Source organism: Talpa occidentalis, unplaced genomic scaffold (genome assembly GCF_014898055.3).
Source record: "Talpa occidentalis isolate TD23 unplaced genomic scaffold, MPIMG_talOcc4v2.1 talOcc4.10, whole genome shotgun sequence".
In the NCBI taxonomy this organism is placed as follows: Eukaryota; Metazoa; Chordata; class Mammalia; order Eulipotyphla; family Talpidae; genus Talpa; species Talpa occidentalis.
Window position 1 is genome coordinate 6,502,294 of NW_023600993.1, and position 27,414 is coordinate 6,529,707.

The 27,414-nt window shown below is 39.8% G+C and overlaps 1 protein-coding gene across 7 annotated transcripts in view; it reads left to right on the forward strand.

The window, feature by feature from the left end:
• Nucleotides 1-309: 309 nt before the first annotated feature.
• The window catches only part of PPARG (peroxisome proliferator activated receptor gamma), a 121,267-nt gene continuing 94,162 nt past the window's right edge, over nucleotides 310-27,414 (forward strand). The window contains exons 1-3 of one of the 7 annotated variants that reach the window (XM_037523088.2): nucleotides 1,429-1,523; nucleotides 10,295-10,427; nucleotides 21,820-21,893. The gene's annotated coding sequence lies outside the window, so the exon portion shown is untranslated. Of the gene's footprint in view, nucleotides 349-1,428; nucleotides 1,524-5,782; nucleotides 5,980-10,294; nucleotides 10,428-21,262; nucleotides 21,595-21,819; nucleotides 21,894-27,414 lie in introns of those variants that run through there. The other 6 variants (XM_037523077.2, XM_037523045.2, XM_037523099.2 and 3 more) reach the window with 6 other exon arrangements.

Consider the following 27,414-nt stretch of genomic DNA (forward strand, 5'->3'; position numbering starts at 1 on the left):
CCCTTCCCGGGCCGCCTCCCAGCGGCGGTGTCGAGGAACAGGCGTGCGGGCACCAGCGGGGCGCTCGAGGGAAGTGGCGCGGGAGGCCGCGGCCCTACTGTGCGCGGGTCGGAGGGCGCCCCGGACGCTGCCGCCCGCGCGCCCCGCCCCGGGCCCGCGCGCCCCCGCCCGGCCCCGCGCGCCCCGGCCGCTCCCGCCCGCGCGCCCCCGCCCCGAGGCCCGGCCGGGCCTCGGGCCGGCGGGCGGGCCGCACTCGGAGCCCGAGCCTCAGCCGCGCGGGAGCGGCCGCCTGGGGCGCCGGGTCGGCCGCCGGCACCGCGGACGGGCGCCACGCCGCCGCCGCCTCAGGTCAGAGTCGGGGTGCCCCGCGCCTCTGGGGACACCCGGGCCGCGGGGTGGGGGATGCCGGCGGGGTGAGGGGCGCGCTGAGGGCTCGCGCGGCTGAGGGCACCGGGCTGAGGGCGCGCTCCGAGGGGCGCCCGGGGTCCGACGGAGGGGGCGCCGGCGACGGGCTCTCCGGCTGAGGGGACCGCGCGGAGGGGACCGGCTGAGGGGACCGGCTGAGGGGACCGGGCTGAGGGGACCCGGCTGAGGGGACCGGACTGAGGGGACCCGGCTGAGGGGACCGGCTGAGGGGACCGGGCTGAGGGGACCGGCTGAGGGGACCGCGCTGAGGGGACCGGGCTGAGGGGACCGGGCTGAGGGGACCGGGCTGGGGGGACCCGGCTGAGGGGACCAGGCTGAGGGGACCGGGCTGAGGGGACCGGGCTGGGGGGACCCGGCTGAGGGGACCAGGCTGAGGGGACCGCGCTGAGGGGACCGGGCTGGGGGGACCCGACTGAGGGGACCGTGCTGAGGGGACCCGGCTGCGGGACCGGGCTGAGGGGACCGGCTGAGGGGACGGGCTGAGAGGACCGGCTGAGGGGACGGGCTGAGGGGACCGGCTGAGGGGCCCGGCTGAGGGGACGGCGGCTGCCCGCGGCGGGCGAGGGTCGCCCCGAGGAGCCGTCCGGCGCGGCGGGGGCCCGGCTGCGGCGAGACGCGCCCCCGCGGCCGGCGGGAGCCGCGAGCCCCGCGCCGACGGGACGCGCGCGGGCGGGGGCCGGGGAAGCGGCGCCTCCGGGTCCCGGCGCGGGAGCCAGGACGGCCGACGCGCGGGGTGTCCCCGCCCGGGCGCGGGCCCCGCGAGGCGCGGGGTGACAGTTCGGCGAGGGGCGCCCGCGCGCGGGGGGCGAGGTGCGGGGCGCGGCGGGCGGGCGCCCGGAAGCCGGGCTGCGAGGCGCGGCGCGCGGCGCCCGAGGTGGGAGCGGCCGCGAAGCCCGCCCCGCGGCGCGGCCGAGCTGGGTGCGCGGCGCGGGTACTTCTGTCTTCGCGTGTGGGGAGGAGCCTGGGCGTGGGGCCGAGGCGGGGAGTCACCTCCCGCGTTTATATAAGGTCGGCCCTTAGGTAAAGAAGGGGCCTCTACCTCTGCTGCTGGTCGGGAGGCTGCGGTTCTAGATTCTTCTGGTAACTCCCCTGCCCAGGTGAGTCGGCGCCCGGCCCGGCCGTCGCATCCCGCCCAGCGGTGCCCGGCCTGGTGCCAGGCGTGCCAGGTGATGTGGAGGATGGCGGCTGGGGCGGTGAGGTGGGGATGGTGATGGTGCGCCCTTGTTCCCGGGCTGTGCTCTTGCTCTGCCGTCGAGGCTGATGCCCTTGGGTCTGAGGCTCATGGTTGACGAGGAGGGTCGCTGGTTTTAGGAGGAAGCCCCCAAAAAGCAGTGGTCTGGCGTGAAGAAGTCGCTTTGCCTTTCAAGATTGGGGGCACAATGTGAAGTGAGTTTCTGCAAGTTGTCTGAACAGAGACGCAGACGAGATGAACTGAGCAGTGTGGAACCGGGAGAATCTTGATTTGGAAGTCCAGCATTTTAATGTCAGCTGTTGCTGGCGTTCCTGAAGCAGAATGTGACTGCAGTTACTAAGGCGATCAATAAGTTGCTCTCTCAGGGCTCCTGGGCAGAGCGTGGACAGCTCTCGGGTGTCTGTGGGAGTCCCCGTGTTTCCGCAGCTAAGTGATTAATTGAGGGCCGAGAGGGGAACCAGTGTGGTTCTAGGTGGTGCTAGATGATCTAGAAAACCCGCTTGTATAGAATGACAGACACAGGCACTGCGATTTCTCCCTGAAAGAAACACCTTTCACTTGCAGGAAACAGCACTGAAGCGACCTGTTGCGCCCAGAGGGATATTTTAATAGCCCCTGTTCACGTTTTAAAATAAATTGTGTGTTGTCTGTTTTCAATCATAGCCACTCTGAAGTTACTATGGTACCTAAATAGTCTTCAGTGTATGGAAGTTGAAAAGTGATGCCATGTTAGTCATAAAGTGAAGTTTGTTACAAGACCTTATTCATTTTTTGGTCTTAGTGTGTACTTCATGTAATTTTCCTCCTTTATTTAAATTATTTGATTTGTTGCTTGCTGATACTTACATCTTAAATTAAGACCTCTTAGACTCCATCTCAATGTTGTGCAGCTCACTAGAAGGGGAAAAAAAAGACCTGGCAATTTCATTTTTAATCAAAACTCAAATTTAAAAGTTTGTCTCTGCCTTTTACAGTGATTGCTGTAAAACCATGACTGCAGTGAAGTAGAAAGGATTGGGAAGAATCCAAGCTGAAGCTTTTTGGGGCGATGATTGCTTAGTCTTTTAAATGATAAGAATGTAATTTCTTTTTAAAGTTAAAACTAAAATGCCCACCAGCATCTTATTCTTTATTAAACTTAGGGGAGTTGGAAAATATTTTTGCAATTGGCATTTTTAATACTTCAATACATGCTTTTCTTTGGAGGGACTATTTCCTGAATGTTCATTTCTTTTTGCATGTCAGAACTGTATGTTAAAAAATCACAAATTATAATTTTGTATACAATCATACTATTAATTTCAAAATCTCTGACACTTAAAATTTATACCGGGAGAGGAGAAAAACTGTGACTTTAGAAATGTATTACTGACGATGGCTGGTTGCTTTCCATTAGTAAGTCATAATAATACTTTCTCTCTTCTGTAATTCTCTGAAAATGAGAATCTTTGCCGCTCACCTTAGTTATCAAGATAATTGGGTGCATGTGTGTGTGTACCCGGTGAGTAAGACACTGCTGTGAAAATATATACAAGTAGTAACAATACACTTCATTTAGTTTTCATATGGTGCAACAGTGGTTAATAATAGGCAACTTTCATGAAGTAGGAAAAAATGTTAAAAACTACTTTGCAAATGTTTTATACTTTGTGGGCCACAATTGGTGTTCTTTCGTGGAATATATATCTGCCTGATGGATAGGACTCAAAACAGTGTTCTGGTTTGTGGGTGCTCTGTTGAATTAATTCATTGTCACTTCAACTTGGAAATATATGTCAGAAGGTATGTCAAATGTAGTGGAAGAAGTCTTTGATCTCATAGGATTCCATTGAATAAATATTAGTTGTGGGGGATTTTTTTAAAATCACGAATCAAGAAAACTTGATTTAAGTCACAAGTCCATAAGTGTAAACATATGACCCCTCCCCTAAAAATTGTTAAACTGAGTTTCTGACTTGGTTTCTTATTTTTCTTCGTAGATCACCACTTTAGGGTAACTGTTCTTTCTTTTTCCTGAGGCCTGAAAGTAATGAAAAGGGCAGCAACTTAAAATGCTTACATGGGTTCTTTGCAACTGATTTAATTTGACTCTGCAGAAAATACAGTAAGATCTGTGAATAACCCATCTTGCAGGCATAGCAGCCCCAGTGTACCATACTTCAGCTCATTTCATTGCTTTCTACACAAAAATTTTAAATTGAAGATTATTTGAAATCTTCTGGGTTTTCTTATTTACTGTTCGTATTTTATCACAGTGCAGAGGTAGATTTGGGGGAGTTATATGAGCTATGTTTTTAGAATTTAGGTAATTAAAATGTCATGTTTTCACTTTTATTTACCTAAAATACTTAAGTCGGTTTTAGAAGGAAATTGACTCAACTGCAGTAGGCTGTATGTCAGGGAAAACTTTTGTACAGATTAAGACAGCTATCATAGAAATAGAATATGCTTAATGTTTTTTTTAATTTTAAAAAGTAGATTTATATATTCTTAATGTTTTTCTTCAGTAATCAATACATAACAATATTTTAATACTGAGTATTTCATTCAGAATATGAATATTTACATTTGTAACTTTTCAATTTTTATAGCGAGGCTAACCATCCTTTCTAACTCATTTCCTCATCTGTGAAATTGGCAAAGTGTCTCAGTTACAGTTTCAGGCTTTTGTTGGTATGATTTTAAGACTTTATCAGCAAACCCATGTGTCTTAAATGATATGACCTTGGCCTTGAATTTAATGGAGCTAATGTTTTAAGGAGAGCCTTCATGGTTATCTGCATTATAGCTAACTCTTTTACAAAATGGTTATAATTCACTTTAGTATTAATTTTGAGATTATTAAGAATGAACTGAAGATAAGGCTTGCTCCGTGGTGACAAATTTATAAACTGTTTTTGGAAACATGTCATTGCTACTGAATTTAAAATTGTATTTCTAGTTATCTGATCACTTCAGACCAAAATCTGCCTGGTATTTTAATTTTGTTGATGCTGTATTTGTGAGTCTTTTATAGACATTGTATGGACTCTCGTGTCAGTACTATATGTCTGATGCATCTGGAAAGCCAGGTCTGCTTTTATTTGATAAAGTTCTATTCATTACATCATTTGGGGTGCACCCTGTAGGACTTAATGTTTTCCAGGAGCAAGTTTGGTTTTATAATGAGGCCTATGATCCTTCATCTCAAAACACGGTTTTGTATTGTAACTTAAAATAGTCACTTGCGCTTGTCATAAAATAGTCTTTTTTTGGTGGCTTGAGAAGTTACTGTACCTCCAAATAAGCCACCAGTTTAATACTGGGGAGTAACTGTAAAAGCATATCATTGTGCATCATTCAAGAGATACATTTTAAATCCTCCTTATGTGTAATTAAATACTACATTTTCTTCTGAAGTGTCTCCTATGTAAAAAAGGAGGGACTTGGGTCCAGGCCTGAACCCCACTCTGTTTGTGAAATACTGAGCTGCAGAGCCCCATTAGGGTCATAACTGAAAAGAGGGGAAGCAGAAGGCCAAGACGGCCTTAAATGGTGCCGTTGGTAAGGACTTGCCTTTTGTGGGTGAGGGGCAGGAGCTGTAGAAGTTTCCACCCTGAATGGTACAGTTGGGTTTTTCCTGAGTCATTGCCAGCTTTTCAGCTATTCCAGTGACCTGATCATTGTCAACTTGAAAACCTTTTGGGGGAACGGGGGCGGGAAAAGGGGGGGGCAGGGGGGTTGGGAATGAGTTTCCTACTATTTCCAACTATAAAGGAAAAGAAAGACAGACATCAATTCATACACTAGGAGTCAAAATAGAGAGCAAACCTTCCCGTCAGGATCGAAACTAGATGGTGTGCTGTTTTGGTTCAGTTGTATTCATGATTTGTTTAGGGCATATTTTTATTCTGTGTTGTTGATTTTAGAAAAGAAATTCACTGCTAGTTTTAACTAAATTACTGTTTTTTGGAAAATATTTTAATGTGCCGACTCATCTAGGAGGATAGTAGCCTAACAGTAAGATTTACCGAGACTGCCTCTGACCTTCTGGAAGAGTTCAGATTAGCATAAACCCGAGTGACTAGTCCTTCACAGTTTACCACAGATAAGGAGCAGGCAGATATGAGGGAGGAAGAAAAATAGGGAAATACCCTGAGTGGGAGTGTAAGAGATCTGTAGATGCTCTGCTCCCCGATAGCAGGCTGCGTCCCTGTGCGTAGACCTCAATGTAAGGCTGGGTTCTAAGAATGTACCCTGCTCCTTGGTGGCATCGAGAATTTAGAAGAGCTTTGCATTCTAACATTCCCACCCAACATGGTTATTTCTCTGGTCTTGTAAGTTGCTGCAGGACAGAATCTGGGAAAGTGACCGGAAAGAAGGTATTCTTGCGCCGTGTGTTTAAGGAATATGTTTTCCTTAGTGGCGAATGCAGTGGGAAATTATCTCTCTCAGACAGACTGAGGGCAGCGATGAGAGGCCTGCAGGAATCGCTTACCCTTGACCCTACCCACCTCACCGGCTGTTACTCCGCTGCTGAAACTGTCATTGTCGTTTTGAAGCTTGGAGTCCACTTTCAAAATGCCTGCATTCCTAGCTGGGTTCATTCTTTAAATCTCTGTGAGCAAAACTTGGAGAGGTTAGTTTCTACCTGGCTATCTATCTACAAACAAGGCCTTTAACAGATGGAAAACACACCTGGAGTTTGAAAGAGGGGGTCAGAAGAAGGAAAATTAAAATGGAGATGATTCATGTCCTAGTTTCGCCATCGACCAGCCTCCATGAAACAAAATATGAAAATAGCTATTTGAAATAGCAGTGATAAAAGATAAATTCTTCCATACATGTCTTTATTAGAAATCTGACTGGGATTGAGCTTCAAGATGGGGGGGAGGGAGGTGCATTGTGGGGCACAGTGGACCTTGGGGGAGAACTGTGGGCATCTTGGTGGGGGTGGTGTGGAGATGTGCCTCTGAGGAGGTGAGCTCCTGTGCCTCTGAATCACACAGTGTTGTAAACAAATGTTGTCGCAATTAAAAAAAAATCCATAATATATACATCTTTAAAAAAAATTCAACACAATTTGTAATTCTTCCTTCTACCATTTTTTTTCCCTCAAAGTAAGCATGCTGTTATTTGCAAACATCATTTTACCTAGGAAAGGTTATGAAAGGTAAAGTAAATGAGTTCATGGCTGGTTAATGTAATCAAATAGCCGAAGACCACCTCACATTGTCTTTATGTTCTCTGTGATATTACACAAATTATCTAGTCTCTTCATGAGTCCTTTTTCCTAGCCTTTTAAACTAGCTTTCTAAGAGACTGAAAAGAGAGGCACCTTAGGAAAAAAAAAATGCTAAGTATAAATAATTCTCTGACAAACCCACAGATCATAAAGTTTTATACACGTTTTATTTTTTTAAATGTTTTTCCAGAAGTAGATACGGCGAGCCAGTGCATCTTTTTAGAAATGGAAGCTTAGTGGCTACCTTAAAGGCCAGTTCCTGAAGTCTGTGAATCAGCTGATAGATAGTGTGGAGGTAGATAAGGGTCACCCTCTTGTGTATGACTAAGCACATTACTTTCTTTCCGTTCACTCTTTCTACAGTCTTGCCAAAGTCTGAATCTAAAGCGGAGAATACCAAAGTCTTCCTGGACAAGCACTGGTCTTTTATGTCAGTTGATAACTTTCTGTGTAAGCAAGTGTTTGCTTCTTTCTCTTTCTTAATATATTGCATAGAGTTTGTGAAAGAGAAGAAACAGGAATGGTGTCTGTATGTGAAGACGACACTAACAGTTATTTGCCTATGTCAATTAAATCCACAGGGCGAAGAAAACACCCAAGCGTTTGCTGATGTAGGGTTGCCCTGGGTTTTCCTAAAGCATTTGGAACTAATTAGAAACGCTCTGGCTTTATTTAAAGCAACATAATAAATGGTTTTAAACTGTTTTCACAAGGTGCAAATTTGTTGGCTTTTGGGACTCAACAGCACGAGGCCTTTGGGACTGGGTGGTGGGTGTGAGGTGCTAACATACCTGTAAAGAGGAATGATCCAGTACCTCAAAATCACTTTCAGTGCTGCAAACCAGTGTCACCTCAATAAAAACCGAAATGATGGACATGGTGTCTTGAAGCAAATAGTGACTGGGGTTTATTCATCTTTCTCCTTCAGCCAATGGTACAGTACTTAGTAGGAACTCAGTAAATTCTTAAAAAATATACAGTCTAAGGCATGGTTCTCAAAGTGCATCATCTGGGAACTTGGAAGAAATGCACATCCTCAGGTCCCACCCAGACCTACTGAATCAGAGATTCTGCAGGTGGGGCCAGCCACTTGTCCTATAACAAGCTGGCCAGGGGATTCTGAGTTATATTGTTTGGGGACTTGTTGCTCAAGATGATTCCCTGCATCCAGCCTGGTGGCCTGGAGACCATTGGTCCCATATTCAGTTTGAATTATTTTAGTAGATCCTTCCTTTGCCTTAAGTTAACCTCTTTGGCATATTCTTCCCATCGGTGGAGTCTCTTGCTCATCCTATAACGTCATGTCTATTGACTTGACATTGTATTATTACTTAGAGAAGCTCAGTGTTGTTGTCGACAAGCTTGTGTTGGAGAGGCTAGCTGGCTTTTCCCCCCACCGTGAGCATCAGTGGTTCTTCCCATGTTAGAATGGGGATAGGAATCCTGAGTCTGCACATTCAAAGACTACAGCTTCAAAGAGTAGATTTTATAGGATCACCGACCTTGGAGTGGTCACATAAGACTGAATTACAAGATAGGGATGTGTAAACCTTCAGTCCACTTTTATCATAGTAAGAGAATTTACCCTTGCTAGTCACTGTTGATGGTAGTTGTTTTTTGGGGTTTTTTTTTGTGTGTGTGTTTTTTTTTTTTGTAAAATTTTGTGATCAGTAATTGAAGAAATTTGTACTATTGTATATTTCTGATGTCACTGATTTGATTTAAGCTGCCTAAAAGCATCTGGGCAATATTTTGCCCACTTTGATGCTATACTTCCACTTTGGGGACTCTTGCCCAGAGAGATGAAGGATAGAGGGAAAGCCAAATACACAGACACACATATGTAAAGCATTGTTATAGGAACCAGTGTTTGGAAGTAATTTACAGGTTCAGTAAGTATTAGGGGAATGGTTAAGTAAACTGCCGAGTGGTCATGAAGTGGAATGTTGCACAATTATCAGTGACATTTTAGAAAACTAGCAACTCTGAAAACTGTTAAGTAAAAATAATAGCATAAAAATATTATGTGAGCTGTTGATTGCAGCCATACACAAATTTACATATATTTAAAAAGTCTGAAAGGGAATATACAAAAATGGTGATAGTTATATTAAATTAGAGAGATTATGGAGGGCTTTTAGTTTGTATTTTTCATCCTTTTCAAAGTTTAGCGCAAGAGCTAGACATAAATGTATGTTTTTAATAGAAAATTAGTTCTGTAATTAAAAACATATAACTTTTAAAAAGGGTGTCTGTGACCTGATCAGTAAAGATCAAGGCATAAAATAAATTCAGCATTGAGAGTCCTTTAGCTTTTTTATTTCTTTAAAGTTGTTGAAGAGAATGTAAGGCACTATGTGAATTCTTTTCTGTTCTACCCGCTTTTATTTCTCATATTGAGCTTCCTGTACTCTTTGCTTGGAAAACCTCCTTTGGGGAGGGAAAAAAATAACTCTGTTATCGCCTCTTAATTTTCTCAGCCATAACATCAAACATGAGGTTTGATTTTGGTGATTTCTTTGAGTGCATGCTCTACTTGATTTTTAGGATACACTGACAGTTTTTAAACATAGTGTTCAGAAGTTACTTTATTTTAAAGCCTACCTCTTTTAAATTTTCTAAAAAATACTTTTTTCTTCTTATTATGGTTTTTATTTCTGAAATGAAATAACCTCCTGATATTATTTGGAGTTATTTGGCTTCCACCCTTGACAAAATGCTGAACCTTTAATAGTTAATAGCAGCTGTTGCAAAAGTATGGGAAGGTGAACTTCATTATAAACAGTTAGTATGAGCCCTTGATGTAGTTTAGGATAATAATTTTAAAAATAAGATTTAAAAGAGCAAGTGAATAGAGATTTCTCAAAATATAGAGAGACCTCTGTGTGCAGGCCGGATAGAACATACTTATATGCATATGTGCACTCACACACAGGAGTAGCCTTTGAATTAATTATTCCTTTCTTTTGTGTTGTATTGTTCTGGAAATCTCAAAGGGAAAATTAAATGGTTTTCCCTTTGACCCAGATTACAGGTTACATTTTTCTTGTCACTTTCTTTGGGACTTCTTTTAGGAAACCTTTTGTCTTTAAAATAAACTTTATCTTAAATGAAAACAAAACTTTTTAGAAATTTTGTATCAGTGATACTAAATTCTTTTTTCCTCCTATACTCCTGCCTCTCTTTCTGATGATTTAATTCTTAATACGGCCTGAGGCAAACCTCAGCTAACAAAATTCAGTTTATAGCCCCTAAAATTTGTTTGTGGGTAAAACTGATGGGATGATACTTCAAAGAACAAATATACCTGGAGGAAGCTCCTTTTTAATGAAGATTGATTTATATAACAATTGCCTGTTGAGCTCCTAGTTTGTGCCAAGAACGGTTTTAGATAAGGAAGATAAAGAAATGAACCTGACTGACAAATGTCATCCCTTGTGGGGTTTACTCAGGACTATCGTTATCTACTGTGGTGAGAACATTAGCGGGAGAGAGGAGGTGATGGTCCACGACGACGACACGACTGGCCTGGGACCAGGCTGCAGTGCTGGGCGGAGAAGGAGCTGCATGGCTGTCTGGAGCTAGGTGTGTGGTGGTGGGAGACCTGGTCCACTGAGTTTCCTAAACTAATTTTGTGTCCTTGACTAATTTTCCTAAATCTCTTATTATGACATTATTGTAGGTCATATGTATGTATTGTGGGTTGTATATTTTTATATTACTTTGTTCCTCTGTAATAATTAGCAGAGGGGGGTAGGTAAGCACCCTTTGGTAACTTGGAAATCCAAATGACAAGGCAAAATTTTCACTTTACAGAGGATTAATTATTTTATAAAGTTGTCACAATGGATATCTTTATATCCATTGAATACTGTTCACAGAAATTTAGTTCAAACCTTTTTAAAGAAAAAAGTCATTTATACCTAACAAAAAAGGAAAACAAAGTTCATTGGGACGATCCCATTAAAATAAAAAAAAAACATATTTTTTTTTCCCTTGGAAAATCATGTTAGCAGCTTTCCTTTAAAAGCCTCCTGAGAACTTTCACATATTTAGAAAATAATATTTGGGCAAAAGAAAATCCTTTGGGTGCATTCTTTGTTAAAGCTATTTGTAATTTTTATGTCACAAATTATCTCACTGCCATTTTAGTTCTGTTTTGCCATTGACAGAAAATATCCCCCACTTAAAAATAAATTCTGAACAACATGAAACTTCTGTGGGGGGGAGGTGATAAGGAGAATACATGTTGAAGGAATTGATCTGAAGTATAATAGCATTAATTTTTTCATACACAGAGTGACAGGGAATATTAGGATGCAACGTAGTGCAGACGTAACCCAAACTGCCAGATTTTGCAGATTTCCCCAGTGTTTATTTATTCAGTTCCACAAACATTGATCAAGTGACCACTTGCTGACACTGGATATCTGCAGTTGGGAAACAAAATTGCCCGCCAAGACCCCTGGCCTAACACGACACATCACACGTGTGTGCAATATGTATCCTAGTCACCAGCTTCTGAATTCAGAAAATGCAAATTGATTTTAATCTTAGCCCAAGTAAAAACCTAATGAGAAGACAGATCTACTGTGACGTTTCATCTAAAGAGCTCAAGAGTCTGTATTATAAATTCGGCTACTGACTGTTTCCTGTCATGTATTTCCATTTTCATGTGGGCAAGGTCTGTGTAACAAGCAAAATTGTTAACTCCTGGAGGATGGGAATGGCTGTCTTAGTTCTTCTCATTCCTCATACACATGTATATGTACTGCACACCTTCCCTACAGCATTATGGGGTGCATGGAAGGAGGGTGCAATATAAGTGCTTTTGGACTTGATTGATTTTGAAGACAAGTTTATGCTTTTCAGAACCACTTGAATGGGATTCTCGGTGCTAATCTCCACATTTTTAAGGAATTCCCTAAATAACTCTTTTAAATGTTAATTTCTATTTTACATAACATGTTTTGTGATATATAACAGTGTGAAATTAATACCAGAAGAGGTTTCGCTTTTGTTATTTTAAAGTGGGCAATATGGGATATGAAAGGGAAAAAAAATGTTAATTATAGACTCAGTGTTCCATGTTGGATCTTTTAGTTGTTCTGGTCAGAAGAACAGGTTTTGAATGGCCTAAGGGCCGAAGCCCTGCTTTACATTCTTGTTTGGAGGCTTCCAATGGCAACTGTAACCATTTGCCACTGGAGAAAAGTTCATCATGATGTACAATACAAAATGTTTCTTAGACTTAGTACTCAGGCATAATATAAAATTGCTTTCCTTTCAAACTTCTTGTTGCATATTAGACCACAGCATAGTACATACAGATGCCCAGGTATAAAACAGTATTATAAGCCAGTATTACCTCAATTAAAAAAAAAAAACACCATTACCCCCATCCAGTTCTGGCCTATTCACTTGTTTATAGAACATAAAACAATGTAATGGCTCAGCTGTTTCATATGTGAATCATAAGTATTATCATCTTTATTATTTAACAGTTAATCTCCTTTTACAAGCTAGATAGACATTTATGAACAACTTCAAATCAGAATACCAGACAAAGAAACCAATTTACATATAAAGACAAAGCAAATAGACCTGCCTTTTTCTGTGTGGCCTCATGACATGCCTGCACACCCACTCTTTCAGGTAGGCCTTCATCTGTGGATGTAGAACGAAGGTAGGAGTCTATTAGCAAAAGATTAGTGCAGGGAATTTGCACTCTCCACCCTCGGGCACCCTGCCATTCCCCTCCCGCAGCCACACCTGTTCATCGCCTGCCAGGGCCAGGAAGTGCAATACTAGACACAATAGCAAGAGAAACGCAGAGGGCAGGGAGGACAGAGCCTGAGAGAAGGACAGATTAAGAGTTGCAACAGGATGGACACATCTTCTCATGGACTATCCACACTTCAGTTTTCTGGACTTACTGTTGTCATCACCACTAAGGCAGCATTCATGGTCAGACTCCCGCCCGAATAGGTTCTCGGCACAAAGGGAGGGGGGCGGCAGAGCTCCTGGACCTCAGAGATGTAAAGGACACACAAATCCTAGAGGGTGAAGTTGAAACCGTGAAACAGTTCACCCAAGATTCCAAGTAGTAGATAATTCAGGAGTCAAGCAAGGAAGGCAGAAAACAAATGCTGCAAGAATTCAGACCCTGGTGGATTGGAGGGTGCACCGGGAAGGGCCTGTAGAGAAGTTGGGAGTGGAACTAGATTTCACACGTGCAGAAATCGGCAGGGTAAACTTATGGGGAGAAAAGCACCTAGAGATATACGGAAAAAGCAACAAAGAAAGGAATTAAAGTACAATTCCATTAATAGGAAATATCCAGAATGGTGAAATCCGTAGAGATAGAAAGCAGATTAGTGGTTGCCAGGGCCTGGGGGCAGGGGGAGGGGAGTGGCTGCTTAATGGGTACAGGATTTCCTTTTGAGGTGATTAAAATGTTTTGGAACTAAGTAGAGGTGATGGCTGCACAGCTTTAAGAATGTCCTAAATGGCACATACTTGTACGCTTGAAAATAGTTAATTTTCATGTTTTGTGGATTTTACCTTTAAAAAAAAAACAACGAAGTTCAGGGCTTGAGATAGCTGAAGAGGAGGGGAAATGAATTTCAGCTGGAATAGTGAGTAAGCATGGATTCGGGGCAAACTGCAGCGAGGCAACCCGTTTGAAAGTGGATGGTCCGTGTATGTGAGTAATGAGAAATAAGGCTGGAGATGTAGATTTTAGTCCAGATGAGAAAGGGTCTGGAATGCAGGCAAGGGAGTGTGGGCTTTATCTTAGAAGGGGTGGTGAGATTCCTGGTCTTGAGAAAAAGAGCAAGATGATTAGGTCACAAGATTAATTTGGCAGTAGCGCGCAGGGAACGCGGTTAGGAGGCTATCTCAAAATCTGGGCATGCGGGCCGCTGGGAGACAGCAGCAGGGAGTGATTCTCACGGATGGTCTAAGGCCCACAGGGCCCCGCCAGCCCTTAGTGATAGACATGGCACAGGGGAATGCAGAGTTGAGGATGCGCATTTTGTGGCCTGGTTTTCAGGCACAGAATCTTGTGTTTTTCTAAGTATATCCACCATGGACCAAAAAGAAAAATCCCTTCTCCCTAGAGTCGGAGCCCCACTGTCCTGCAGCATGGCTCATTGGACTTGGTGACTGAGAACTCCTGGAGGACAGGGGTCACCGTTCTCTCTTTTGTGGGCTGCTGACTCTGCCGCTGTGTCAGGGACAGTCCCTCCGGCACCGGAGTGCTGAAAATTAGAAATTCAGCTCAGCCAAAGGAAAGAAGTCTAATAACTAATGTCCCCTTGGGAAAGGCTGCCTTATTGAAAAAAAGTAAGCTCTTTGTCATTAGATTTTCGTGCAAAGCTGGATGTCTATCAAGAAGGCTTGATTCGGTAGGAGAGACAAGTGAGGTCCAAGGTGCTACAAGTCCTCATTCTATCATTTTAACTCCACAGAACCTATTTCTTTCATCGCCGACTGTGTTGGAGCACCCCCGTAGCTGGAATTTATGGCTATTTTCACCAGCACTTTCAATTGCATTTCCCAAAGTTCGAATGCAAATTCTACCTTAAACCTATCTGTACAGTGAGTTTTACAGATTTTCTTTTAAAGATGGTGCTGTTTTCTCGTGCCTTCTCAGCCATCCTTTATTTCCAGTTTTCATAGTTGTAGTAAGTTCCTCTTTCACGTGATGTTTTTCTCAAGTAATGAGAATTCCTGCAGAAGTGAGTTACAGTCGTGCTGCAGATCTGCATTTGTCCTCGTTCCCGCCATGTCATGTCATGTTGGACAAGACCAGGCATGCCTGCCTGTTTGGGAATGCCTTTGGGATTCCATTGTGGGTGAAAATTCAAATAACTTTTATTATTCAGCCTACTTGACTTAGTTATAATAAGCTTCAAATTGTCATTGTCTGCATTTAGTAGCTAGAATTATCACAGATTAATTACACTTGGCAGGGTCTGGAGGTCTTCAATTCTTGTAGGAGTGAGGCCCTCACTGTATTGGGGGAAAATTCTAGAATGTTTTTAGTTTTAAATAAGGGACTTTTTAAAATGGATGCAACAGTGTTTTACAACACTGCATATGATTTGGGGGTATAGGTTCACACCTCTTCACAGTTATGTCACAAAACCACACCCACTACCCATTGCACACCTGTAATCCTCCACCCTGGTCCTTCGGCCCCTACCCTCTTTGCTATCCTTTCCTTCATCTTATTCTGGTAGCCTCAGTTCTGTAGTCAGATTTCTAGAGTTTGCTTTGATTTGATTTAGTTTTTCTGTTCTTCTGTTTTGTTTCTCTATTTCCACCTAAGTAAAATTACCCAGTATTTGTCTTTTCCCTTCTGACTTATTTTGCTCATTTTCACAAGGAGTATTTGTTTATGGTATCACAATATACTTTCATTGTATATTATTAAAACAGCTCATACTTTTCATTAAAATATGTGTAAATTTTGATAGGTGTCTAAAACAGTGTCTGTTATATAGTAGGTACTCAATAAATATTTGTTGAATATTGATCAGTGAATATGGGGTGATGGTGGACGGAGGACTTTAAATGGGAAGATCGTATGAGCATAGATACATAAGTGGGGAAAATACTTAGAGAAAAGCAAAGGTTGTTTCCTTAATTTATGTAGTTATCTGAAAATTTATGGCTACGTAATTTTGGTGGCTTCTTAATTTCTGTACAACATTTAAAATATCAGTAGTGACGATTCTGATGTCTATATCCAGTATGAGCTGATTGAAACATAAAAAGTTATTTCTCCTCACTTAACCAGATTTCTGAGCCCGCCTCTCTTTTATAACTTCTTTCCATCCTCTCTTGTTTCCTCTGCCCTCCCCTATTTCCTCAATTCTTACCCTTACTCTAGTTCATATTTTCACTTTTTCCCACCATTCTTGCTGCTTCCTATATTCTGCCTTTTTCCTTCTCTTTCTGTCTGTCTATCTCCCTCTGATTGTGCTCTTTCTTTTCCTCCCTATTTCCCAGTTCTTGACCTCTCTCTCTTTGGTTAGATTTCTGACTATAATATGGAGATTACATGTATTTTTTTATCTATTATTATCTAATTATAATGATGAAACAGAGATTTTTGTCTGAATTTAACATGAGCAAAATGTTTGCTCTTTCAGAGGTGAAATAAAATTATTACTTATAAATGGATTTTTAATCGATTTTTAAAAATATCTTTGAATCACTCATCCTCCAACTGGGAGAAGATTGTCATAGACCTTGACTTGTAAATCCTTAAAGCATAGCAGCTTGTGAGATAACTCCAGGCTTGTCTTTAACAACTTCAATTTCTAGCCTCTTTTTTCCAGTGGCAAATATGTTAGCTATAGCATAGGGTCTTTGGACAGCTAATTTTTCATTGCATCTTCATATATGCAATTACCCAGAGTTAGAATATATGTCAGTTTTGTTCTTTATCTCCAGTGCCTAAACACTGCAAGTACATATCAGCGTATCAGACTGACAGCAGGTAATTTTTTTGTTTTTGTTTTTTTTCAAATCTCCTGTCTCATTTTGCTCCCTGATCCTAAATAGCTGTTATGTCTCTCTGGAATTAATATTACTCATTAGGATAACTTAGTTTGTAATTGATTTATAAATGTCACTATATGAGTTCCTGTTTAGAGAATGCTTTCTTTCCATTCGCCTACCCTTTAATCTACATCATCAAGTTTAAATTCTTAGCCAAAAAGTCATTTAACCATCCTTCTGAAGGACTGTTCCTTAATTATCTCAAGCACCAAAAAAGTAATCTTGCTATTGATAGTCATAGTTAATATTTATGGGGCACTTATTCTGTGTCACACTATTTTTAGCAAATAATATACATTATCTCATTTTAATCTTCCAGTGATATAAGGTATACACTGTTATCTCTGTCTTGCAGATGAAGAATTAAGCACTGAGAGTACTGAGGGTAAAAAATAACCTGCCAGGTGCTAAAGCTAGGATATGAATCCATGAAACCTGAACCCCGTCACCCTGACTTGCACTTTTTAGCAAGAGCCTGATTTTTCAGTATTTAACTTGCTAGAGAATGAGATGTCTACACCCCACCACCAGCTCCACCACTACCACAATTCCACACTTAACAGTCAGAGCTACACAAATGTAACTGTATTCAAGTATAACCACGGATTATATCTAAACTTTTAGTTGCTCTGGTTCACTGCAAAGAAGTTTATGTGTCTGGTAAGTAGCAAGCAACTTGAAAGTACCTCTTCTTGTTACTTATGACAAGGTAAATTGTATCACCAAATCTTTAAGATATTTTCCACCACTTGAAACCAACCACTGTTTGGAGATTCTTTATTTCCATTTTTAGCTCTTTCTTAAATTCCTCTAAATCCAAATAGAAGTCATTTTATTTTGTCATCAAGGATATAAAGGCCAATCTAATAGAAAATTTTGTGCGAAATTTTCAATATAGAAATCAAAGGCAGGATGTAATGAGCCCATCTTGAGGTTTGCCTTTAATGGAGCCAGTCAGCCCTTTGGGGAAGGGTCAAGATGGCAGACCCATGTATTTATATAGTTTGGTGGGATAAAGATTAGTCATTAGTCATTAGTTCATATACTTTTATTTTCTTCCAATCCAGTGAAGAGAATTTTCATTTGATAGTAAAGGCCTTAGAAAAATTGATCTTACTGGATCAGTTCCTAGATTTCTATGGAGTATTGGAAAATCAGAAGGACTGGAGAAGAGATTTATGTTAATATACATAATAAGGTACAGGGAAGGAGAGATTATGAATTCACTGGGCAGGGGAAAGAGAACTGTTTTGCGGGGCGGGGGGGCTTTGGCAAAGAAGACATTCTGGAGAGTATAGTGTATGAAAAAGATTTAAGGGAAGGGAGATGCCATGAGAAAGGTCACTTGTGGTCATGAATTGAATCTCCTTTATTTTGAAAAACCTGAGTAGAGTGGAATTCCTTTGACTCTTGCAGGAAATAAAGAATAGTGCAATTGTGTGTTGAACTGTACATTTATTCTTGAGGGGGAGAAGAAAGTCAGTTTGAGTGATACTGAGTTTGAGGTACCTACAACATTTAGGAATGACCACAGGTAGGGGGGTTCAAAAAAAAGACCGCTTTAGAACTCTTGAGAGAAGAGCTGTGGTTAGAGAGAAATTTGGGAAGTATAAGCAAGAGAGTGTGTAGGGCTAAGAGTGAGGCCTAGAAGGAACTTTCAGAACAGATAAAGCAGAAAAGCTCAGACTGAAGAGGAACCAGGGAAAATGACTCAAATAGCCATGATGTGGCAGGATAAGAATTAGGGGACTCTGGTCTCTGGGTAGCTATGGGAGGAGATGGTCTCAACAGTTGAGAATGGACAAAAAAATCAAATATCGCAAGGGCAGACAGTAGGTCTTGGAGCCAGCTCAGAACAGCTTGTGAAAGCTGATGGCGAACTTTTCCGGATTTTTGTGAGCAAGTTGTAGAGTCATTATTAAAATTTAAACCATATATTCTTGCAATTAAGCAAGTGTTGTTAGAAACAAAGGTAATAAACACACCAGCCACCTCTCATCCAAATTATTTTGCAGTGTTGAGGTGTTGATTGTACCTATGTGGTGGAAATATAGGGTATCAGTATTTGCTGTTTTTTGAAAGTTCCCATTATTCCACTTTACTTTTCAAAAATGTCACTGATGAAATGGAATTCAAAGAGGATTTTGGCTTTTACAACAGAAGGTGAAAAGTGAAAACAGCATTTAGTGTTTGTTTTGCAGCTGTCTGTCGAGATGCAGTGGCACTCCAGGAGGCAAGAGTGGCTCTACCAGACTCCTTCCCCAGGAACTACTCTGTGCAAGCTATATATTTATCACAGCAATATTGCTTTGCTGTATGTTAGTGTATTTTAGGGTTTGAATGTTGTTTGGTATCATTTGGTTGGTTGGTTTTTGGGTCTGGGAAAGTTCAAAGTTTTTTCCCTATAAATTACTGGAAACTGCTTCTTCATTTTACATCATTTTGGCTTATGAAGGGTTTCATAGGAACTCTCTTTTGGATAGTGGGGTAAACCTAACTGTAAATGTTGTAGGCCCCTGTATCAGCCCTTCCCACCTCTGCACCCAGTGACATCACACTGGCAGCTTGAAGTCAGTTTTAGTGGGAGTGTTTACACCACAGAAATTGGCCAACACTGTAAGTTAGATATTTTTGCTTGCAAGGAGAGCAAGCTGTTAAACATTTATTAGCACACCATTAGAGAAAGAATATAAATTAAGCAAAGTCTAATGGATTTTTAGCAAGGAGAAAACTTGTCACTTTTGCTTGAGTTTCAGTAGAAAGGTGGATGACAGAAACTACAGTGAAGTGGCTTAAAGAATGAGATAATGAAAGTGAATAAACAAATGTTTAAATTACAGAACTATTGAGTTAAATGATTAAGGGTATGATTGTTGCTAATTAAAAAAAAATTTTGGTGGATAAATTTTTTAAATTATAATTTAAAATTACAGTTTTTAAAATTGTAGAGTACATGCAATGCTAATGTACTTTATTAATCTCAAGAAAGAGCAAAACAAATTCGTTTTATGGTAGAACCTTTTTTGTTGAAAAATCTTAAGGAATAGCTTTTGGGAAATGCTGCTTTAGTATTTCATAACTAAGATGATACTGGCTGTAAATTTGAAATAAATATTCTTGTTACTAAAGCTTCTTAGTTTTCAGAAGAAATACTGGCAAAAATAGATGCTGAATTTTATTGAGGTTTTTGTTTTTTGCATTTTTTGAGCTAGTCATCTGTTTTTCTTTTAAAATTTGTCCTCTTATCACTCAATCCTATATCACAGCAGTCCTGTTTTGCTGTATGTTAGTGTATTTTAGGTTTGGATTTATCCGGTTTGATTATGATGGTTTATTCTTTTGATATAGAACTGTTCTCCTTAGCATTTTATGTATTAAAATCAATATTAATAGTGGAACTGGCATTTTTCTCTCTATTTATTAGATTTTAATACTAATATGATACTACTTTTGAAAAATTTCTACACAGAAATAGTTCATGTGGCAAAAATTCATTTAAAAAGCATCTAGACTCAGAACTTTATGGGAAAGTAATTCTTTAATAAGTTTTCAATAATTTCCATTTCTAATTATTTATATCAACATTTACCATTGATACTATTTCAGACAAAGTAGTCTAAGTTAATTCCCTTTTGGCCTGATCCTTATAAAAACCCTCTCTCCAATAGAAAAAAGTTGGGTGAGTAGATATGAACAGCTCCTATTTAATGTGGGTTCTGCTGAGGGGCTGGTCTGCTCTCTTCATAGCCCCATTCTCTGACTTGAGGGATGAGTAGAAGGATTTATAATCCAATGAATATCAACATTTTGTGTTTTACTGGCCAGATGGAGAATGTGGTAGAACTATAGCCCTTGAAATATATTATTCCCAGGATAGATCTTGTTCCTGCTCTACTTTATGTTTGGAAACTATATCTTCTATGGTGCAAAGAAATGTTGAATGAATACAGAAAAGAGATAACTGGTCTTAGTGGTGAGGCAGGGTTTTGGGAAAGGTTATAGAATTGTGTTGCCTTTGAAAAATCACAGGAGATGCCTAGTTTTCTGTGTGATCCAAGACTTAGGGTGACAAGTGAGGAATAGTTAGCAGTTTCCAGAATTTTTATTTCCCAACTACTCCTTAACAAATTCATACATATTTCAAAGAGGAGATGGGATAAGTGCCCAGTTAAGCCAGTATTACTCAATCTGAACCTGAGCTCAGCCTTCTTTAATTTTTCAGATAAAGTTTTGTTCAAATTTATCTTTTATTAATATTCTTTCCTTTTGTTTTACATATTTCAGTCCTTTTATTTGACTCTAAAGCTCATAAGCTAAAGTGGTAATCTTTGTAAAGCTGTTTCTCGAATGTTCTGCATGAACAGTTTTGGTGTGGCCATACCATTTGTTTTGACTAACAGCTTGGCATTTATGTAAATTGCTATGAGATAGGTCCATGGTCAGTCAGAAAATAAAACATACAGACCCAAAACACTGACAAATTTAGCTCTTTCTGTAGGAGACTATCTCCCATTCTGAAAACAAAATTGTTACTTTGTCATTGATATTGAAAATAATTTCCAAGCAAATATAAAACAATCATACAAAATACATTGACCATAGTTCATATTTTTTTCAGAACACCAAAATGGAAAAGTATTTTATACTCATGATCTGCTGATTCTATACTATGCATAGGATGACAGAATAGATTCTGCAAATTCCAAACCAAAAGGTGCAGAATTTAAAAAGTAAAAATTTGAGTATTTTTTGTAGATTAGACTGTGCAGAATGTTGTATCTGAATGTTATTGGGACCATTAAGGCGCCGATGATAAGGCTTTTGGCACTGGGTGCTGTTTTGTCTTTATGGAATGTAGCACAGCTATTCTAGGATACCTCAGCCCTTTGTAAGAGCCAAGGATATGAATCCTAAGACAATAGACACGTTTACTTAGCTAATCTGCTCCATGGGTCCTCCTTTTAAAAATCTGCTGCACTTGGACTGTGCTCCATCCACCTTCCCAAAACGGTGGACGCACAACTTTACCTTTACCTGAGCTTCACAGCCAGGTGCCATCTAGAATAAGGCTATATTTTAATGAGTATTTTGCTATCTATACATTTTTGTCAAACATCTGTCTTTTAAGATGATTCATCCTTTTGAGATCTGGCTTTCTGAAGTCTACACAATAATGGAGGTGTGTGAGACAGAGGCGATAAAGGACTTGTGATCAGTGGAAGATCTCCTAGCCCTGTGCAATTTACAGGGAATGCAAAGCATTATAAGCTCAGGGGAGGCAAATATTCAGAATAAAATCCAACAGAGAAAATACATTTATTTGTGGTTGTACATTTTGGCAGCCTAGGTTTCTAAGAAGTTTGAATATGTGTAAATATTAAAATTTTTGTTTTTAATTTTCCAGATTTGAAAGAAGTCAACTCTAAGCCACAGATATTCAAGAAAGCCTTTTTCTCAAACGAGAGCCACCCTTTAACGGTATGTAAACTCCGAATTTACTGTTCCAAATTTGTGTTTTAAAGTATCTTTTTCTTTTTTTTAATGAACATGAAGAATCTTTATAGTATTTCATTGCAAAATTGCTTAAGGGGCTTTTATTTTGACTATCAGGATACCTTCTACTTTGTTGTTACCAGTCAGTTGTTTTGTGTAAGACAAAACAAAGATAGCAAAGTGACCTAGAAGTTGAAAAATAACTCAGATTCTTAGAAATAAGTCTCAAATGCATTATTTTATATTCCTATGATAATAAATAAAATAAAATAAAGATAATTTATATTCCTATTATAATTAAATTGAAATAGGAATTAAAATACCTTGCCTGGCTTCTTGGAGGACAGGCAACGATGATCCCTTGTCCCAAAGGGGAAAGTCGCTCCAACAGCCAATGCTCAGGTATAATCGTTTATGGGGAAGTTATAATCCAGTACTATAGATGTTTATGCTATTACTCAAATTATTCTAGCTCCCAATGGCTAAAACTGGAATAATTTGAGTACCAAAATAACTGTAGTATTGGATTACAACCCTCCAAATATATGTACATGATTCCATACTGGTATAAATGACTGAATATTTGAATAAGTAAACAGAAGGAGGAGAACTTTTCCTTACAATAGAATTTAAATTGGTAAATATAAAAGGAATGAGGGTAATAGAAAATCGCCACCAGAGAATCACAGTTATAATTGCTGCATCCCAGGCTCACTGATGAATACTAATGCTAGTGGGTAAAAGTGGTAGGAAAAGTAGAATATGTACACAACCTCAAAGTATCTCCCCCAAATATTTATTAAACTTCAGAGAGAGATTGTAGCTTTCCAGTGGAGAAGTCTGGGAGATTCCACCTTAACCAAGTGATCAAGGTTAATATCCATACTTAAAAGCCATATGGAGCTCACATACCCTCTGATAAGATGTCCTGGAAAGAGCACAGAAGGTCTTTGGTATTCTTCCCCCAAATCCATAACTTCAGTTAAATCACGTGAAAACTTTAGACAAACCTACATGGAAATACAGTCTGCAAAATACCTGCCATCATTCTTCAAGGTATCAGAGAAATGAATGTATATATCAACTCTACTGCAATCTAGCTTTAGCTGTAAGAATTAAAAAGATTGGAAATACTACAGACTTGGAGGCAGTTAGGCAACTAAATACAGTGTAGGATTCTGGATTGGATTCTGGAACCAAAAATAGGGCATTAATGGGATGCACAGAACATCATTTACAGAACTGTGTAAAGTCACTATTAGTTTCAGTGGAACTGAGGCTGTGATACTACAGCAGGCAGGTCAGGCGAAGGGCACATGGGAACTTTCCCTGCTATCTGTGTGGCTTTTCCATATTCCTCAAGTTATTTCAGAATTAAAGCTTCTTTAAAGGTCACATTGGAGTCACCAAATAGAAAACATCCTCATTAGATTTTCACTGGATGTTTTTTTAAATTTTTTTAAAGATTTATTTATTTATGCATACAAGAACTGGGGTACAGGCCAGAAGTGTGTGTTGGGGGTGTGTGTGAGAGGATTCACCAGAGACAGAGCGGGGAACAGAACAGGCAGACTGACGAAATACACTGCTGAGGGGAGCAGCAGGCGAGGCAGGAGAGGTCTGCTGCGCCATGTAGGAGCCTCGCTGGTGGCCGGGGATCGAACCAGTGCTGCAGAGGCTGTGTGCAGCCCTGCAGCCCAGCACTCAACTGCTGCGCCACCAGGGCACAGAAAAATCAGGTTTTAAGTTTAGAAAAACCTACAGCCAGTTAAAATAAAAAAAACAACCAAACCCTTGCAAGAGGAAGTCAGGAGCAGGTATGTGCTTCATGTCAATGAATCATACAATTAAAAATGGTTAAAATGGTAAAACTCCATACTATGTATATTTTGCCCAAATTTTAAAAAGTAAATAATGCAGCATTACTTTAGTTAAAATAGTGAGTAAATAAAGGAAAAGTAAAAAATGAAATAGCAGAAGTCTTCAGCAGTTACATTCTACTTTTTTGCCAGGGTGTCCAGCTATGAGGGGAATCTCTGCTTGGAGGCATTTATCCTTAGGAATTTTTTTTTTCCAATCCAGAGATGATTCCCTGGACATCATTTACCAACTTCGGTTTGAGTGACCCCCATGTCATAAATTGTGCAAGCAGAAAGAAACCTGGTGACCAGGGAGCAGTGGAGCTGGGTGGTTGGGAGAGTTGCTTCTGGGGTTAATTTATAACTAAGGCAAATGAATCTATAAAAAGAAGAAAAGCCCCATAAGAAATATGTTAACTGATGGTAAGGAAGAAAAAAGGTTTAGATAAAAGATATCTGAACTTGTTTGGTCCCAATGATTTTATGGCTGAGGAATTCAATTATAGGTGCACTGGGTGGAGCAAATCACAATTCTGTAAATTACTAATAGGACACGACGATCTTTATCATTTTCTGTATGTGCTCACATGCAAAGTTCAGTCCTGCCTTCTGTCAATAACTCGCTGGCTGGCTATCCTGCTGTGTAGGAACTCCAGGCTTCAGGATCGGAGTGTAGATAATGTTTGCCTTTAAAACCTTAAGGTGGGTAGGTGGTGCGTTTAGAAACAAGATGAGGAACTAGGACAAATCACTTTTTCCTTTGAATTCTGGCCATTACATTTGTTTCTTTTTACATTAATATTTTTTAATAGACTCATTTCTTTGTTACTGAAAAGTTCTGGAAGTATTTTTTAAAGTAAAAAGACCATCCTTAATCACACATAAACCACTTTCCTTACTTCTGCATCGTTTCTTCCAGTTTTTGTTAATGGGTATGCATTTTTTTACATACTAACATTGGGGTTACTTAGCATATTTAATGTCATTGCTTTTTTCTTTGTGAGGTCACAGACATTTTTCTTTGTGTCTGCCTGGCGTCTGGATCTGCCATAGTAGCCACAGAGCCCATCTTAGTGATAACTTAGCGATTACATAATTTACTAAGTAGTTTTTAGAATGTTTCTAGTTTGTTATTATCATATAACCACTGTTTATTCTTATAATATCACATGCAGTGAGTGTTCATGCACATATTTCACTTTTTAAAATACTGCTTTTTTCAGTTAATTTGCCAGGAGTTCTAGGTTAAGGGGTTTGAGCAACTTCATTACTCTGACATAATTCGTTTTTGTGACATTTCACATTGCTGTGAGGATATGTTAATAACAAAATGAACAAAATAAACATACTTCCAAAACACGTTTACATGACTTCCGTTCATTCAAATCACTTATCATTTAGCTGTGACTTTGTATGTGTCAGAGTGAAGAATAGAGGCGTTTCACCAGTCGTCAACTACCAGAACAGCATGGGGGTTTGCTGTTGTTGTTAGAAAAACTACTTAACGTCAAGGAAGTGGCAGATTATTTTCTGAGGTTGTGCTGTATTTAAATGAAGTGTAAAGACTGTGCACCCCTTTCTTGTGGCCTCAAAGTCCACATGTTGCTAGTTATCAGAAAGGAATGAGTGCTTTTGAAAATGCAGGTTTAGCAAAGTAGTACTTCCAGAGAGATGGACACAGAGTTTTAAAAAGAATTATTTAAATCAAATATTTAAAGTTTGTGGTTTGAGTATTTGACAAGAATAAGCTTACAATAAAAATATTGAGAGGAATTTTAAGTGAGGAAATTTCATAGCTAAAATGTATTACAGGGAATTTTAAAAAAAGACTATGAGTGATTGTCTTTCCTGTTTATTCTAAACTTTCATTTGGGTTTAGTGTTACAATTAATGACATGAAATACAGTTTATAGCTTTTAGCTACAATGCGGTATATTGCATTTTTCAATTGTAAATCAACAATAGGGGTCATTTTAAGGAAAAACATTGCCTGTAATCTTATCTTTATTTAAACAATTTTTATTTCTAGTTGCCTTCCAGTTCTTGATGTAAAATACATATTTCTATGTGTGAATAAGTAAATACATCGCTATCCCTAACCCTCAGTGTCTATACAATTAAAGGACTGTGGTAAATGACTACTAAAATCTCTTTCCACTAAAAAAATAATGTTCTAAAACCTAGCTGTGTCTCAACTATTCAGTATTTTTTGGAAAAATTCATAGGTCAATCACAAGGGGTGCTATTTTTATTTAAAAAGGGGAAGGGGAGCATTGCTATAAAATGTAGAGGGTTAATTCCTAAAACTTAAGTCTGAAAGAAAAGCTTCTGTGAGATAGAGACTATGAATTAACAGTTTGTTAAACTACAGAATGCATAATAGGCTGAGGGGCTTGATTATTTGAGATTCTTGCTTAAAGCAGTATTTTCAAGTGGTAATTTTAATTAAACCTACTTTATGTCTGATAAGAATAGATGCAAAGATTAATTTTGATAATTTCTTAACTTTCCATTATGTCCTGTACTTTCAGTCTCATGAGGGTTTAAATTTTTTTTCATGAAATCTTATTTTAATATTTTCATTACCTACCAACCATATGAAAGTATTGAAATGGGCCTTTTTGTGCAGAGAGCTGTAGTAGGTACTATATTAGACACTAGGAAAATTTCTTCCTTTTTTATTTGGGAAAAATTCAACTTATTGGACCACTGTTTCTGCCTTTTGTATTTTCATTCCTCCCTGTACTTCATTTTAACCAACAAATTACTAACACACACAAATATACTGCTTCTGAAATTTTGCTTGCTTTAAAAAATGGAAACTAGACTTTTGTGGTGCTCATACGATGTTACATACACATGTTGTAGTATAATGCTGTACACATGGAACTTACACCATGTTACAAACCAGTGTTACCTCAATTTGAAAAATGCCAGTAATAATAATAAACTCAGCAGCCCTCGTCTTACATTCTTGATTCACACGTCAGAAATAATGGGTATAAATTCCACCACAGTGTCTTCATAAGAGCTCAGTAATTTGCAGCCACTGTTAGTCCACGGAACATAAAATGAAGCAACTGTGATCTCTTTTATGTTATTCTAGATTTGTTTGTTGTTGGGGTTTTTTTTTTTTTTTTTAACGCTCATGAACTCCTTGTTCTTCAGTCCAGATCCTGTGATCTGAAATCATTTAAATTATTGAAAGTTTGGTATTTTTAACCTTTTATACTCCCAGTAGACAGGACATAGGAAATTTGGTGACGTAAACATCTTTAATAATCTTTAAAAGTCATAAGACTTGTAGCTGGGACAAGAAACAATTAGGTATAAATTGCAGGGAAATACCATAATGGCATGACTTTTGTTTTCTTTTGTTAGCAAGCCACATGGCTTTCCTCTCAAACCCAGGCAAACATAGGGTGATCTCCTCTCATGACTTCAGTTTCTTCTGCATCATAGAAATATATGTTTCCCTAAGTTTACTCACTATAATTTGTGATTGCTATTTTTCTTATCTGCGAAGGAAGTACAACAGCTCCCACTGGGGAAATACCATGTTAAGTCAATCCTAAAATAAGAAATCTAAGGGAAAGGTCACATCCTAATAACTTGTGCAAATCTAAATTCCCATGGAGCTTTAAAAT